General features: G+C 57.6%; 1 protein-coding gene across 16 annotated transcripts in view; it reads right to left on the bottom strand.

Annotated features, from left to right (window-relative positions):
• Nucleotides 1-12,426, bottom strand: part of Ablim2 (actin binding LIM protein family, member 2) — a 120,169-nt gene that overhangs the window by 99,848 nt on the left and 7,895 nt on the right. The gene's annotated exons all lie outside the window — the stretch shown is intronic.

The following is a 12,426-nucleotide window of genomic DNA, read 5'->3' as shown; positions in this document are numbered from 1 at the left end:
TAGGCCTTTCTTAACCCAATCAAGCTGACACATCAGGACTGACAGTCACAGACCCCTGAGGGACTCCCTGCTCTCCTTCCTTCTCCGGGAGTGGTTTCAGTGTGAGCTTTGTGGACGCAGGAACGCTCCCTGGCCCTACCAAGCTGCCAGAGTGCATCGTGAGAGCCACAGTCCTCATCCTGGCTAACTGGGCACAGGGTCTGTGCAAGTCAGGTCATGGTAAGGGGCTTCAGGGCAACACCCTCAAGCACAAGTCACATTTCTTACCCAACAAAACTGCCTCATCCAGTCGGCTCTGGGAAAAGAACTGGGGAGCTGGCAGGCAGGTGAATGCTGTCTGTACCCCCTGGTCCAACTTAATCATGCTGTTGAAAGCTTCACTCCTGCGCACCAAAGGGGTGCTGAGGAGTGGCCGTTGCAGCAGGAATCCCAAGGAATGTGTGCAGTATTCCTCTTCGGACTCCACAGAACGAACAATGGGCACAGATTTTGTGTTCAAGGAAAAGAACTGGACTCTGTGTTAGTCACCTCTCTATTGCTGGGATAAATACCTGACATATACAACTTAGAGGACAAGAGGCTTACATTTGGCTCACGGCTTCAGAGGCTTCAGTTCATGGACAGCTGACTCTGAGGCAGGAACATCGTGGCAGAAGAACACAGTGGAGCAAAGCTGCTTCTTTCATGGCAGCCAGGAAGTGGACAAACCAGAAAAGAGACAAAGGAAAGGCTACAGACCAGATGTAGACCCAAGGACACGCACCCATGACCTGCTCGACATACCCAGAGTGTGCTTTACTAACTTAAGATCAAGATGAACCATCACAATCATCCTCGCCTTATCAACTTGACACCTAAACATATTTGAAACCAAACTTCATCTCCAAGGAGAGCCAAGAACAAGGTCCTAATTCCTCCTAACGTGATGTAACTGCTCCATGTGGAATCGGAAACACAGACATCCCTCCTCCAAAGTCTCACAGTTCCAGGACTACTCAAAAGTCTGAGTCCAGAGTCTCCTCTGAGACTCAAGGAAAACTTACCTGTGGGCTCCTTCAAAACTCCGAAAGCAAGCTACATATTCCCCAGATACAATGGCACAGGGTCAACAGGCTCCTTCTGCTTAGAAGTCAACAGTCTCTTTGCCTTTTGGCCGTGCAGCTAAGGTCAAGTGTAGGAGAAAACAGTTTTCCCATTCGATGATTCTGCAGCTGACTTGTCCCGAACCCAGGCCCAGCTCAAGGTAGACACCGTGACGGTGACAGCAGCTGCCCACAGAGCACTCAGCACGGCCACACCAATACTCCTGGTTTGCCGATGAAGAAACTGAGGCAGTAGACACCCTGGCGAAAGCATGGGTTTCACCTTGACAAGCAGGGACAGCTATGGATGGGCTCTCTGGGTGCTACAAGGATATCATCTTTCAGAACACCGGCCTGTCACTGCTGTGTCCCTGAGACAGGTGGCTCTCAGAGCATTAGGTGGCCACACTTGGGAGGAGATGTAGCGCTCTGAGATTCCTGGGAGTGAGATACGCCAGCCCAGGAGACTGGTGTGCAAGACAGGATGTGGAAGCCAGGCTTCTTTGTCGGTCTGGACACCCTGCCCGGTCCCCTGTACTAATGGGTAAGACATGTCCTTCCCGACCGATGTAGTGTTGCACGCCTGTAATCCCAGTACTCGGAAGGCTGAGGCAGGAGGATCGTTGTGAGTTTTAGGCCAGCCTGGGCTACAAAGTGAGCTCAAGGCCAGCCTGAACTGCATAGCGAGACTCTGTCTCAAAAAGACAAAAAAAAAAAAAAGAAAAAAAGACATGTCCTTCCCCCAAGCATGGACTTACTCGAAAGGCAACTCCCAAGGGAGGCCCTCAGCGGCCCAGCCAAACAGACACCCTGTGTCCTGGGACATGGTCAGTGGACATCTTTGGATCACGGGGCTTTGACTAGCAGCAGAGTGGCCAGGGCGAGGCTGGATGCCTGAGGTTGTGTAGAATCTTCGTGAGCTCTGGGATGACCCATGTCATTTCAGAGCACTGCCTGTGGGCTCTGTCTGAGTGCCAGGAGAGAGGGTGGCCTTAGGGTCCAGGTCCCACCCTGGCACATCTGTGCAGGGAGAGGGCCACCCATGCCAGCTGGTCCTGAGCCTCCACTCAGATTTACGAGCATCCAGTGAGCCGTACCTGTCTGCAGTCGGAGACAGCGGTGCCATGAGCAGCCCCACGGACAGAGCAACAGAGCAGGACCGATGGGAGGCACCCAGGAAGTGCGGGACGACGGCACCCGGCCAGCCCAGAGGAGCCGAAGAGGCCAACCTGGCCCCCCGTGGAGCTGGGAGGCATCCACCCAGGGATGTCCTTGGCCTCAGCAGGGAGTTAGGGAAGGGCCAGCCCCAGGGGTGGGCAGTTGCTGCCTGCAGTGACCACCCTCTCCTCCGCCACCAAAAGATCTGCGCCAAGGAAGCACCTGCCTGCCGCCCTCTCTCAGTCATATGATGGGCAGGGCTGGCCGCACCTCCAGTTCCAGAGCTAAGCCCTGCTTGGCTCAAGCTAATTTGAAATCTGCATATTCCATCCCGAGGCACTAATTGCTTGAGGGTTGAGGACCTGTGCTTTGCCTGGCCCAGCTTCCAGGACTGCGGATTTCTCAGCTTGGAGCAGTGCCACCCTAGTCTGGGTCTCCGGGTCGCCTTTCCTTCTCTGTGGGTCTCTGTGTAACCTCCCTCTGCCTCTCTCTCTCTTAGAAATAAATTCGATAGCATTCAGGACTCATTCTGATACACCAGGATAATCTCAACATCCTTACCATAATCCCATCTGCAAGGTCCCCTTTTCCAACTAAGATGATGTTCTCAGGTTGGAGGATTAGCGAATGACATACTGGGGGCATTTTCAGTCTATGATACGCATCCGCAATTTAACTGGTATGATGTGTAACTACGTACCAGTTTTTTGCAACACAATCCTCATCCTTAGTGCTTGTGGCGCACTCTGCTACTTTGTATTTAGTTCAAGCTCTTACGTAAACGAGTGCTGCAGTGACCCAGTAAACTGATTTTTGTGCCCACGAACAGGTTGCCACCCGCAGTGTAGACAGTTCTCTCCTCACTGGCACAGCTGTCCCTGCCAGCATGGGACAGCATGGAAATCGTGAGGCTCTCAAGAAGCTACAGAGACAGGGTCTTAAGCACATCGCCAGGTGGGACCCCACCACCTCAGTCCACCTGACTCTCCAACCTGCTCTTGGACTCTGCACCTTGTGCCATGCCCCCATGGCCACCTCTGCACCTGCCTGCACCCCGGGAGCACGGTCGTGGTCACCCCAGGACTCACAGCGCTCACATGTTTCTCTGCGGGGTGAGGGCATCTAGTGCAGGAAGCCAGCCACTGGGTACTGCGGTCCGGCCGGTCCTCTGAGCACAGGAAGGGGCTCGGCAAGGAAAGGAGAACGAGCCATGGTCCCAGGTGGCCGTGAATGCTCTACTTACTCGCTGGAGTTCCCAGGTGTGAGGCTCGCCCCTCCTCCAGGCCCCTGCGATCCACATTTTACACAATTCTCAGGCCCTCACAGCCCAGCACCACCACCGTGGTCAGCAAGGTAACGTTACAGGGTGGGTATCAACTGTCCAAAATGCCCAGGATCAGAAGTGCTTCTGCCTTCTAGTGTCTATAAGCATTCAGATTTCCAGAAGTGTTTCCGACGTTGAACATAACGAGGTAGCTGGGCCCCCACTCTAAGCCTGAAGTTCATGCGTGTTTCATCGCCACCACAAACAGCCCAGAGGTGACTGAACACCATGTTTTCAAGTAGTTCTGAGCATGGCAGCAAGTATCATGGTGTGGGATTTTCTGTTGGTGGCATCAAGTAGCATTTTGGATTTTTAGATGAACAATGTCCAAACCCAACTTGGATACTAAAATCCTCATTTCTAAGCACTGCTTAGATGCCAAGAAGCAAGCGAAATCCAGGGCTTACAAAACCAATGGCAGATGGTGGAGATTTTGAACATGACTTTGAAGCAAAGATGACACTTACAGTTTTCTATGGTCACAGAGCTGTACACTGGAGGGAGCTGAGGCAGGGTCCAGCCCCAGGGAAGGAAGCCCGGCAGCCAGCCCATCCTCTCCTGAGCTCTCCATTCTTGCCTGCAGCTGCCCACAGGCACGCTCCCCCTGGTGCCCCGGGCTCCTTTCAGCCAGCAAAGAGAGCGGTGCCACTGCTGTCTGCTCACCAGCCCCAACAGTGGCACACACCACAGAGGGCAACTTAGGTGGTCCCAGGTTTGCTCCAAGATCCACTTCCCAGCAGCCATGTGAGCCCAGCCTGGCAACTTTTCCTTCTGGGGCCTCCGTTTCCTTGTGTGTTTGGTGGGACTGCCTGATGCCAGGGCTCCAGGGCACCCGAATGAGATGATGTGGGTGAGGATGATACCAGCACCTGCCTGGCACATGGTGGGCACCTGGGAACAGCAGCTTTCTCTCCCAGGTCCCAGTGGTGCCTGTTGTCACAAAGTCCCCAGACTGCAAGCTTCAACAACAGATGTTTGGCTTCTCACAGTTCTGCAGGCCAGGCATCCCAAATTGAGGGCTGACAGGGCCACGTCCCTCCAAGATTGGGGTCAGCTGCTTCCGGGTCTCTGACGGTTCGTCTTCATTGTCAACTGGACAGGCTCCGGAGTTGCCAAAGGGATGAGCAGCGCACACCCTGGTGCGTCTGGGAGGTCATGGCGGTGTGACCTTGGGGTCCATGTTGAGTCCTTTGCTCCTTCCTCTTTAGCACTGTCCCCTGTGCCCTACTTCCTGTCCACCATGAACTCAGAGCTTTCCTCCACCAGGTCCTTCCGCCATGATGTTCCTGCCTAGAGCCAGCTTGCCATGGACGGGACCCTGGGAAACCATGGGCCAAATTATACCTCTCCTTTAAGTTGCAGGTGTCTGTTATTGGGTCTCGGCTCAGGAAAGCAAAGCAGTACACTTCTTGCCAGCTTTGCTGGTCACTGGAGCTCCCTGGCTCACGGCTGCATGGCTCCACCTTCCACCTCAGCCTTCATGGGGTTCCTGGCTGGGTGAGCCTTCATATTCTCCCCCGTCCTCTGTTAAGGACACAGGTCAGACTGCATCAGGGGGTCACCTGCTCCAATATGACCTTACAGGGCCTCCCTCAGTCTCTCCCTCCCAGACTGACCTCCAGACTCCCCACCCGGAAGGCCATCTCTGAGTGCTCACAAGGCCCCCAGACAGAGTCCAAGCTCCTCATTCCAGATGCTGAGACGCTCTGGGAAAGGGAGGGCCCATCCTTCAACCCCCATCTCCCAGGCTCTACGCACTCAGGAGCTGCCCGCTCTCACCAGTGTTCACGCTTGCACCAGCCCACGCCGGGGCTGCTCCACACAGCACCTATGGGACAACGCGCAGCAAGAACGTCCCTTGAGACAGCGACGCCCAGGGCCTCTGGGGTACCCATAGGCGCCGGCCTTCTGCAACACACAGTCCACAGCCCTGCACCTCCTGAGTCAACAGAGACAAGACAGGCAACCAGACAGAAAAATACGCGAAGAAGTGAACGGGAAATGCAGGGATAGATACACAAGCGGGCCAGAAAGGCACAAGGATGCACGTGGGCTCCCGAGTACCCCCCTTCCCATGGGCATGGCCAATATGAAAAAGGCGGACGTTGCCCTACGCTGGCAGGGAGGGGCAAGGACCAGACCCTTGTGCCCTTGCTGAAGGTATAAATGGAGGCAGAAGGCGTTCTGTTCGCCAGCTCCGCACACACAGTGGTGTCCATGTAAGAAAGGCGGTGACGTGACAGGCGGAAACCAGCGGCAGGTGCCTCCCAGTGGGTACAGCCGGGACACAGAGCGCCAAAGTCCTGTCACGGTGCAGGACTTCCTGCCTGTCCAGGCAGGAAGAGGCCGTCCGGCTGGCAGACATGCCCCAAGCAATTGGGTCTGCTTAAACTCCTTTCCCGAAGTAGATTATTATTTTTTTTTTCCAGTACCGGGAATCGAACTCACGACCTTGCGCTTGCCAGGCAGGCGCTGTGCCGCTGAGCTACATCCCCAGCCCCAAAAGTATATTATTTCAAAACCGGGAAAAAACACGATGGAGAGCACAGTTCCACAGGACGAGGGTGCAGCCTGCCGCACGCTCTTCCCTTCCAAGATCCCAGCAAACGAGCAGCGGCAACAGATCTAGTTCCAGGCTCACAACTATCTTGACAAATGAGGCAGCCGGCTCCCCTGAGGCCTCAGTTTCCCCATCTCTAGATGGGGTTGGTAAATACATGGTCGCCCTGACACCCGCCCACCGGCCTGCAGCCTCTTCTGGCGCCTGCACCAGCAAGGCCCATCAGTCCCCCAGTCACGCCCCTGTGAACCCCTACTCCCCACCCCGGGAGCCTCTGTCAGCCAGCAGGGTGGAAGCAGGGAGCTAAAGTATCTGGAGAGAGGACGATGGACACGGCCACGAAACATGACCCCAGAAAGGTGAGACGTGGGCACCAGGTGTGGACAGTCCCCACCCTGAGCCCAGCACCAGCCAGAGGCTGCGTCTTGGGCTAATGACCCCACCCTGCTGGTCTCAGTTTAACCATCTGCACTTGGGGCCGGGAAGGGACGCGCTGAGGAGTGGCCAGTGTGTACCTGCCACCCTTGTCTCCAGGGCCCACCGTGGAGATGACCCCCGGTCCCTCGACGGGTGCGCTCATAAGCAGCGCGTGGCCATCCACAGGGGGTAACAGACTCAGCCTCAGGGGAGGACGTCCCGACAGTGCCCGCGTAGAGATGAGCACCACGCTATGGGCACTGAGAGTCACAGGAGGTCACAGCCGCCGAGGCCCTGCACTCGATACGCCTTCCAAGGGTCCACGGTCCACAGAGGTCACCCCAATAGCAGCAGCAGAGTCACAGATGACCCAGCCGTCCCACTGCAGGATACACCCCAAAGAACACCTAGCAGTGTCTGCATGACACATCCTGGGCGTCAGTCACAGCCAGGACGGGGAAGCAACAGACGTCCATTCTCAGAGGAAGGGATAAGCACAACGTGGTCCAGCCATCTTGTGGAATATTACCCACCCTGGAAAAGGAAGGGTGTACTAACTCACGCCACACCCCAGGTGGACCTCGAGAATGGCACGATGAGGGTAGGACAAACGCTGTGGGTGCCACTCCTGAGGGTCCCTGGAGCAACCACATCCTCAGCGACAGCAGAAGCAATGGTGAGCGGCTAGGGCCTAGAGCTTCCTGGGGACAGAGTGACAGCTGAGCAGGATGACAGGCTTCTGGAGATGGATGGGGTCACAGCTGCACAGAAATGGGAAGGTCTTCATGCCCTGGACTGGACATGTAAAAGGGTTAAGATGGTAAATTTTACGTTGTATATATTACCGCAATAAAAAATAAAACATTAACACCAAACCCAAACAAAATCCAGCTCCCACCTAGCAGAGGACCCATTCAGTGGAACTTCCTCAGCCCAGCACCCACGTGTCCAGTGGCAGGGCTGGGTGGGGGACGTGCAGGCGGCCAGTGGGGCCACAGGGAGGGAGGAGGGGCTGAGCCAGGCGGCAACGTCCTCTGCTGGGGATCCAGGCTCCTGCTCTTTCCAAAGCAAACGCGAACCCCATTTGCGACACCCCTCACACACCGTGGGGTTCCTGTGACTACCGACGATGTCCGCTGTGTAAATACGGGCACTCACACCCCCTTTAACGACCCACCTGGGTGATGACCCTTCCAACCTCGGACCCACACTCGGGCCTCCCCTGCAGGGACAGGGGCGTGAACGGCAGTGCGGGCTCGTGGTGGCTTCTTCTAAGCACGCGCTGCAGATGTGGCTGACTGCGCTGTGCAGGACAGCACGGGAGCTCCGTGCTCTGCTGCACCCCACAGCGCTGCGCCTAAGAGATGCACATCAAAGCTCAGTCACCGAGGTGGGGTTTCCTCGCCCACTTGGTTCTGAATATTGTAATGCACACGCTCCACACAGCGCCCTGCTTAGCGATCAGTTCAGTTAAGAATCTGTCCAGGGCTGGAATGCGGTCATTAAACAAGGCACATCTGTAAAATCTGCCAGGAAGATGCAGGTGGGCTGTGCCCTGGGACCTTGGGTCCCTTCACGACATCCCTAAGCAGCCAGCAGAGTGGGCACCGGGAGTGGGAGGAGCAATGCAATTCCTCCAGCCACACCTGGGGGCCACATCTGGACAGGGAGAAGGAGCGGGAGGGGATCGGCTGGGACACCGCCCAGGGGCAGAGGAGGCCGGCACAGGGCCCTCGCAGAGCACTGTCCTCCTGCAGTCACCGGCGAAGCCCAGGCGACCCAGCCCGACCGCAGGCTCAGCCCACATCCACCCTGTCTCTGCCCTCTGCCTTCTCTGCCTGCCCTGTCCACACGGCCGCACCTTCCTGCAAGACAGGTCCAGGTGGAGCACAGGGCCAGGGCCTGGGGACAGACAGCCTCACTTCAGGCCACATTGCCCTTTTCTGACTGAGTGACTGTGGCCTGTGGGCCCTTGAGTCGGGGCCCAGACGTGACCTGCAGATGATTATAGGCCCTCTTTGGCCTTGGCAAACCGCAGCCACCAGGCCTCACGTGGAGCTTCTCCTGCGACTCATTCTGCTAGCCAGCGCTCTTGGGTGCCAGGGAAACAGCCTTTGCCAGGCACATTAGTGCGATGTGGGTAAGGTTGTCAATATCTGAACAGTCCACCTTGATCAACAGGGAAGGAGCTGGGCATGCAGGCACACACCTGTAATCCCAGCACTCCCTCAGGAGGCTGAGGCCAGCCTGGGGTTACATAGTGAGTTCAAGCCCAGCAGGGACTACATAGGGGGACCCTGTCTCAAAAAACCAAAAACAAATCTAGACCAGGAAGGCGAGGCTATGGTTTTGTGAGCACCTGAACAGGTCACAGGCAGGTCCCTCCGGGGCCCTGTTGCTCCAGGGGGCCTGATCTTAGGCAAAGACAGAAGCTGCAGCAGGGCACCAGCTCACCCCGCAACCCTGGCCCATCTGGAAACTTCTGCCTGCATGCTTGGGGACAGAGTTCCACAAGGACAGTGTGCTGCCCAGGAGGAGCAGGCTCACAGCACCAGGCAGAGGGCAGCGTCGTCCCCGCCCATGGCCTCCACCATGGGGACAGGGAGGGGCCCCGAGGGGGCTGCAGCTGGGCCGAGGGGAACAGGGCCCTGTGCCACTGTGTCCCAGTGGGTGTGGCGGCGGTGAGAAACCCACCTCTCCCTAGCCGTGCTGTCCACCGTGGGCACCCTCTCTGCCAAAGGAGCTGTGTCCCCCGGAGTCAGGCGGGAAACGGAGGAGCTATTCCCGGCACGGCCACGCCTCCTTGCAGAACTGGGGCAGTGAGGCCGGGCGGGCGGTGCCAGGGTCCCCGCACCAAGTCCAGCCCCTTTGTGCGTCTCTGACTCTCCTGGCCCGTGTGGCCCTACATGCCCACCACTGTGCCCGCCTTGCCTGGCTGGGCTCTGCCTGGGTGTCACTGCCCAACATCACCCAGCCAGGGCCAGGCGGAGCCCCCAACACCCATGGGGCCACCAGCGGGGTAGCTACGATGACCCTCTGCCTTCAGGCACAGAGGGAACAGCATTCTCGTCACTCAGCCCAGGTTAGCCTTGAACTTGTGGCAATCCTCCTGAGAAAGGGATTCCCTACAAGTCCCTCCAAGAGCCCACCCTGTCCATCTTTCTGGGTGGTGACATCATCCCAGCATGCTGCAGTGTCTCAGGGTGTGAAGACAGAGCCCGGGCCGTGGAGGAGATTCTCGAACAGCGCACATGGGCAGCCCTCCCACAGGAGGCCGAGCCCCATCCTGGACCGCAGACTCTGGCGAGGTCACAGCGGTGGAAGAGGCTGCCGCGGCCAGGGCCTGCCCTCCTCCCGCCAGCCAGGCAACGCTGGGCAGGCTTCTCCACGCCACTCCGCCTCAGCCCCAACGCCCGCACAACGGGTGAGGGACAGGAGGCTCAGGTGAGCATTTAGAAAGCACAGAAACGCTGCCTGGATGAAGGGGCTTGGGAGCCACTGTGTCTGCCGGCTGCAGAACCTGACTCCCCCCAGCCACACGACCTTGGGCACACGGGACGGTGAGGTCCAGCACAGGGCTGTGTGGGCCGGGGGTAGAGCCCAGACGTGCGCCAGGATCCCAGGAAACTCCGCAGAGGCCAGGTATGACTCGGGGGCTGGGTTGGCCGCTCGGGGTCTCGGGTGCTCGGCAGCAGGGCTTCCTGAAGCTGCGCATGTCCGGGGTATATTTAGCGTCTGTGCGGCCCTGCCAGCTGTGAGCCCTCGGCCGAGGACGGGGTGTTTCAGAGCCGCTCCCAAGTCCTCCGGAGAAGAACGCCTTCTTATAACCGTAGATAAAAGTGTCACCAGAGGTCTCACGTGCACGCACACACAGTTTGGGTCTCTGTGCTTGCAACATGGCAAGGTCACCCACAGCCCTAGTGACAGTGAATGTCCACTCACAAAGCGGAGGCCTGGCCCAGAGCCAACGGGTCCAACAGCTGCTCGCCGAGGGAGTGTCCTCAGGACCCGACACACAGCCAAACCCTGTCACTCACACATCCTGAGTGAGTAAGCACTAAACACGTAAAATGGCCACACGCCACGGCGGCGCCTGCCTGGAGTCCCAGCCACTCAGAGGCCAAGGAAGGAGGGTCACAAGTTTGAGAGCAGCCTGGGCAACTTAAGCAGCACGCTGGGTTTTAGCCCCAGTCCTGCAAAAGAAAACAAAACAAAAGCCAAAAAAACAACCCATAAAACAGCAAAGCACTAGGAACAAAGGAAAAGTTGCCCATAAGGCTGAACATCTTGGTGGATTTTTCCTCTAGTGTTTGTTCTGAATATTTTAGAGATTCAATTGTGCCTCGATTATATCTATCACCAGCACTGGGATGGATAACACACACACACACACACACACACACACACACACACACACACGTGTATGTTTTACTGACCTTTCATGCTCATTTTAATGACTGAATAATATTCCACCCTTTATCAAATGTGCTCTAAAGGAATCCCTGACGGTCCCCAGGACTCTATCAGGGGCTCAGCAGGGTCAGAATCATTTTTATGAGACTAAAACATCATGTCTCTTTGTCACTGCTATATTTTGGAGCTGAATGTCCCCCAAACACCCCTGTATTAAAGCTAGGTCCCCAGGGTGGCTCCACTGGCAGGTAGAAGCTTAGGAAGTGGGGTGTAGTGGCAGTTCTTAGGCTTGGGGGACATAAAGGGACCCCAGCGCCTCCCCCTCCTTTATTGCGTTGCCTCCATGAGGCGAGCAGTTTTTCTGTTCACTTGCTCCCCTCCCGGCAACGGGCCCTGCCCAGCCTGCGCTGAGACCTCCGAAGCCACAGCCAGCACGGGGAGGGGCTCAGTGTCAGCTACAGCTGCAGGACATGGAACACCCACACTGAGAGGCGGTAGACGGTAGCTATGGGGACAGGCGCGGGAGCCTCTGGAACTGCTTCGGGGAGGAGTTTGGGAGCGTTTAGAAGCGCAGGGTGGAGGAGGCTGGGGGCTGCGCCTCCGCAGGGCTGAACGCAACATCCGCGTGGGGCCTCCGCAGAGCTGAAGGCAGAGAGACGCGGACGGTGCAGCAGGTAGCAGGGAGGGCCCTCGGCCCTGGGGAGGCCTGCCCCGGCTACGCCTCGGCGAGGACAGGGGCCGCCTCCCGCCCACGGCCTGCCGGTCTCCAGAGGATGGGCCGGTATTGGCAGGGAGAATCCAAGACACCACAGGGGTCAGGCTGAGGCGCGAATGCTGCTTTCCGTCAAATGCAAGTGAAGCTGGGGCGCAAAGAGGTGCAGGGCAGACAGACCCGGAGGACCTGTGGCACCTCGGCCAGAGGCGTGCGTGAGCTGGGCTGGAGAGCACCGCAGCGGCTCCCAAGGAGAGAGGACCCGAGAGGCTCAGTGACAGATGCAAGTTTGTTTCTGAGAATGCAGGGTGAAAGTTTTCAGAAAAGAGCCCCCTGTGGGTGCCCAAAACCACCCAGGGCTTTGCCTTCCCATGTGGGCAACGGAGGCACTCAGGGCCTTGGCGGCCGTGGTTCAGGGGCCCAGGCATGGTCTGCGTGGGCACAGAGGCTGGCTTTGCAGGTGCTTAGTACGCAAGACTGCTGGGGTCCGGGGCTTCCACCAAGACATCAAGGGAAGTCCAGGAGGCCAGGGAAGTGGGCGCGGCTGGAGTCCCTATGAGGAGTCCCCAGAGGCAGGGGATGGTGCGGGAGAGTGCAGCTGAGAATTCCGAAGTCCCCTGAACCCTCCAAGACTGTGAGCCAAAGGAAATGTTCTCTCTTTACAAGTACATTCCCTCGGACGCATTGTTACGTAGCAGGGACGGGAAACTGGCTAGCATAGTCGCTCTCGCCTGACCAAGGCAGGCGGCGGGGGGTGGGG

The sequence above is a fragment of the Chinchilla lanigera genome, unplaced genomic scaffold, assembly GCF_000276665.1.
Source record: "Chinchilla lanigera isolate Chin_1 unplaced genomic scaffold, ChiLan1.0 scaffold00113, whole genome shotgun sequence".
Classification (NCBI taxonomy): domain Eukaryota; kingdom Metazoa; phylum Chordata; class Mammalia; order Rodentia; family Chinchillidae; genus Chinchilla; species Chinchilla lanigera.
The sequence above is the reverse complement of the archived record's forward strand: the minus strand, read 5'-3'. Positions and strand labels throughout refer to the sequence as shown.